Here is a 4,557-nt window from a genome sequence, read left to right as displayed (position 1 = left end):
AACAACCCCAAGAAAAACGTGGTGGTGGTGGCTGCACAACAACATGAATGTACTTGACCCCACTGAACTGTGTACTTAAAAGTGGTTAAAATGCTAAGTGTGATAATTATCTTTTTAAAAGTTGAATCCCCTTTATTTATTTCTTTACCCAAGTCCACAGTACAAATCCCTGGCCTACTACCACCCCCCACAAAATTGACCGAGCTCCTGATTCTTGTTCCCCCGATCATGGTGTCATTCTCTGCATGATGAGCTGCTGGTTCTCCAGACACTGCTTCAGCTTGTCTTCTGTCAGCGTCAACCGCTGCTCCAGGATGGAGACTGTCTGGGCGAGGACATCCAGCTGACCCACGATGTGCTCCAGAGTGCTAGTCAGCATCTGGGGCATGCTGATGGGCTCCTGGGGCTGGCTCTGCACCGACTCCAGACTCTTGCCTCTGCCTGATGAGATGGGAAATCCACTGCTGGCAGATTCCCGGCAGAGCTGGCCAGCGTGGCTGGGGGTCTCTGCACTTTTAGGACTTCTCCATAATCAATGTCAAAGTTACTCTTCCAAACCATCACTTGTTCATCAGAGGCTCCAGAAGCAAAATACTCCCCTGTTCTTGGAAAGGTAACAGTGGTGGCTGGTCCCTCTTGCCTGTGGAGTGTGTTGACCAGCCAGCCCTCCATCAGGTCCAGGATCTTCAGGGTTGAGTCACTGGAGGCTGTGATCAGGTAGTTTCCCGAGGGGTGGAAGGAGTGGGCATTCACTGCTGCGCTGTGCAACTGATAATGCTGCAAGAGTCAGTGGGTCCGCACGTCCCACACTTCACTGTGCTGTCCAGTCCGGCAGCAGCAATGCATGTACCACTGGGATGGAAGTCCACATAGGTGACACAACCTCCATGCTCGCAATATGAGTAGACACACTCCCAGCTGTTCTTGTCCCACAGCTTGACTGTCATGGCAGAGATGATGAGCCACATATCAGGGGAATACTTGGCACAGCAGACCCAGTTGATATGCTGGCTTAGGGAGAACAGGAATTTCTGGTGATGACTTGACCACACCTTGATTGTCTCATCATCAGAGACTGTCACAAGGGATTGGCCATCACTGCAGAAGTGAACACTCATCACTATGGCTGTGTGTGCAGGAAACACAGTTGACTCGCCTTTGACATTGGGTACCCAGATGCAGACAGTCTTGTCTCAGGAGCCTGAGGCAACAAGGTGTCCAGAAGGGGAGAAGTTCACACAGGTCACGGCGTCCTGGTGGCCTGGAAAGCAGTAGGCACATGACTGGGGCTTCATGTGCCAGACCATGAGGCACGAGTCCATGGAGCCACTGGTCAGCTGTTTCATGTAGAGACTGAAGTCCATTCAGGTAACTGCATCTCGGTGGCCCTTAAAATGCCTCTCCAGCGAGGGATCCTCCGGACAGGGAGCAGCCATGATAGAGCCCAAGGTGCCACAGGGGCCAGAAGGCTAAGTGTTATTTATGTACAGTTTACACAAGTTTTTTTCACTGACTTATTCTATTGAGTTCCTGTGACTTTATGGTCACACCAAAACATTCTAAAGCAGTGTTTTTCAACCTTTTCAATCCTGTGGCACACTTGAACCTATAGTTAAACTTCTGTGGCACACTTAAATTATGTAGATTAAAAAAAAAAGAGTAAAAAACAAGAATATACTTACTGTGCTTTGAACTTCTTTTGAAAATAATTTAATTAATGATCTTTAGAAATATTTGCTGCACACCTTAGATCCTCTCAGCACACTGGTGTCGCTGTTCTAGAGATGGGGCTTCTAATTGTGATCTTCCCCCAAATGTTCTCTGCCCACTCTACCCCCCTCCCCACTCCGACTCCTAGTAACTGGGCCAGTCTGGAGGGGGGTGAGTTGGTGGGTGTCAGGGACAAAGTAAGTGCCATCAGAGCAGAGCTGTAGCTGCTGCGCCTCTTTGAGCCTGGTGAAGCCTCGTCACCTACATCTGCCACTTCAGGCACAACATAAATCAAGGCACAGTTAGCATTCATGGCCTGAGAAGGGATAAATGCCTATGCAGAGCTCGGGACAGCACTGGCATTTCTAAGGCAGGCACTAAGCATACAATCACTTTGAGATGATCCTGGGGGAGGAGATGAAGGACCCTTTCATATGTTTTATAGGGTCTAGACTTTTCCTTTAATTCAGCAAGCATAAGAAAATTATTTGTTCGTATTGCTTATATTGGCAGTAATTTGTAAAGTTCAGAAATTGACTCAAAACATTAAAGTGCTGTAAACAGATAGTGTCCAAAGGAATGGGGAGAAAATGAGGTATTAAAACGTGATTGTAAAAGCTAACATTTACTGAGTGTTTCTCGGTACCAGGCACTGGGTTAATTGTTTTCCGTGCCTTAATTATGTAATCAGCCCCGCTCTGTGCAGTGGCCACATGGCACAGATGAGTATAGTGTGACAAAAAACGATTATTTAACTCACTCTAGATCCCAGAGTATGGTAAGTGGCAAAGCCATTACAGATGGCCTGCTATCAGAGCCTGGCTGTGCTTTCTCTTATCCTAAAAGCACAATGGAACCCACCGTAAATGAGGATTTTGATGAATCCCTTAAAAGAGCAGACAAAGATTAAGTACTGAAGATAATTGTACCACAATCCTTTCCGTTCTGAATGTTCGGATTTTAATTTATTGGATTTTATTTTTATTTTATCAGATTATAAATGCAATACCCTTTCCTCTAGTTCACCCAAGACCTCTGGTGGCACATTTAAAATTTCGTTGTCAAAGCAATGATCACAATATGGTAATGGTTATTTATGCCCTGTAGAAAATAAGAGAGAAATGAAAATTTCTGCTGCCAATGGCTTTTGTTTAAAAGAAAAGAGGCACTTAACTCTCTGCGGCTTAGACGCCTTCTGTCATTTTAGATAAGCAGCCAACTGACAACCAGAACCCACAGGCTAGGGGTGGGTGCCCTTGCTCAGATAAGGATTGCAGTTGACTGTAGGAGATAAAATAAAACCCCCAAACCACTTCTGAGGTGGAGAAAGATGCTGATGCTAACGAGATCATTTACGCTTTCTGCTTCAGGGAGCCTTTGTTGTTTCCAGGGACACTTGACCTTGTGACATTTGCCTCAGTGAGTCTGTCTAGCACTGGCTTGTGGATGGTTCTGGGGCAGACGCTTGCCCATCTTGGAATTCAGTGTTCTACTCCTGGAACCTGGAAGCAGCTTCCTCCCTCAGGAGGGCCTTGGGCTGCTTTAGCCAGAAAAACAGCAGCTAATTCTGGTCATTTCAGGTCCTGCTCTGGTCCTTACCCTCCCACCTAGGATCTTTCCTTCCTTTCTCCTAAAGTGCTCTCTCCCAGCAACCTGGCCTGGAGGATCCTCAAGGCCAAACACCTGCCATGCATGTATGTCTACTCTGCTACTGAATCCACAGAAAAACAAACACTTCTTTTGGAAAGTTTAAGGTAATCGGGAGAGATCATTCCCTTGAGACTGCTCATCTCTCTCTCTCTCTCCTGTTGAAACATTAAAAAAAATAAATACTGGGCAGTGCCTGCAGCTCAGTGAGTAGGGTGCAGGCCCCATATACTGAGGGTGGTGGGTTTGAATCCAGCCCAGGCAAAAAAATAGCTGGCACTGTGGTGGGCGCCTGTAGTCCCAGCTACTTGGGAGGCTGAGGCAAGAGAATCGCCTAAGCCCAGGAATTGGAGGTTGCTGTGAGCTGTGATGCCACAGCACTCTACTGAGGGTGACAAAGTGAAACTCTGTCTCTAAAAATAAATAAATAAATAAATAAATAAATAAATAAATAGATAAATAAAGCTCCCCAAGACATATGAAATAGAATTTAACTTAGAAGGATATTATTTTTCAAGCCCGGTACAGTGGCTCATGCCTGTAATCCTAGCACTCTGGGAGGCTGAGGTGGCTGGACCACTTGAGGTCAGGAGTTTGAGACCAGCCTAAGCAACAGCAAGATCCTGTTTCTACTAAAAATAGAAAAACTAGCTCTGGGGTGTTGTGGCAGGAAAGGCTGAAGCAGGAGGATCACTTGAACCCAGGAGTTTGAAGTTGCTGTGAGCTAGGCTGATGCCATGACATTCCAGCCTGGTTAACAGGGAGAGACTCTTGTCATAAAAAGAAGAAAAAAAAAAAGAAAGATTCCATTTTTCAGACACATAGCAGTTCTTTATCTGTAATTTGGCAATTTTGATGCCAAGTTAACACCCTGCTCTGTCTAGCAGTCTCTTGAAAATTGAATGAGTCATCTGCAACTCTGCGTCCTTGGTGTGGGGGGAGTGGGAGGGAGAGGAACATGTGCCCGGAGAAGTAGCACTTGGAGAGTGTGACTTCAGAGGCTCCCAGACCTTCATTTAGGGTTGGGTTGTTTGTTTACTTATTTATTATTTATTTTATTTTTATTATTGGGGAATCATTGAGGGTACAAAGAACCAGGTTATACTTGCATTTGTTAGGTAAAGTCCCTCTTATATTTGTGTTCTGCCCCCAAGAGGTGTGTCACACACTGTGACCCCCCCCACCCTCTCCCTTTTTCCC

The 4,557-nt window shown here is 46.0% G+C and overlaps 1 pseudogene; it reads right to left on the bottom strand.

Annotated features, from left to right (window-relative positions):
- Positions 1-226: 226 nt before the first annotated feature.
- Positions 227-1,436, bottom strand: LOC128589471 (POC1 centriolar protein homolog A-like; annotated as a pseudogene).
- Between the last annotated feature and the right edge of the window lie 3,121 nt (positions 1,437-4,557).

Source organism: Nycticebus coucang, chromosome 1, assembly GCF_027406575.1.
Source record: "Nycticebus coucang isolate mNycCou1 chromosome 1, mNycCou1.pri, whole genome shotgun sequence".
Classification (NCBI taxonomy): domain Eukaryota; kingdom Metazoa; phylum Chordata; class Mammalia; order Primates; family Lorisidae; genus Nycticebus; species Nycticebus coucang.
This window is presented reverse-complemented; position numbering and strand designations above follow the sequence as displayed.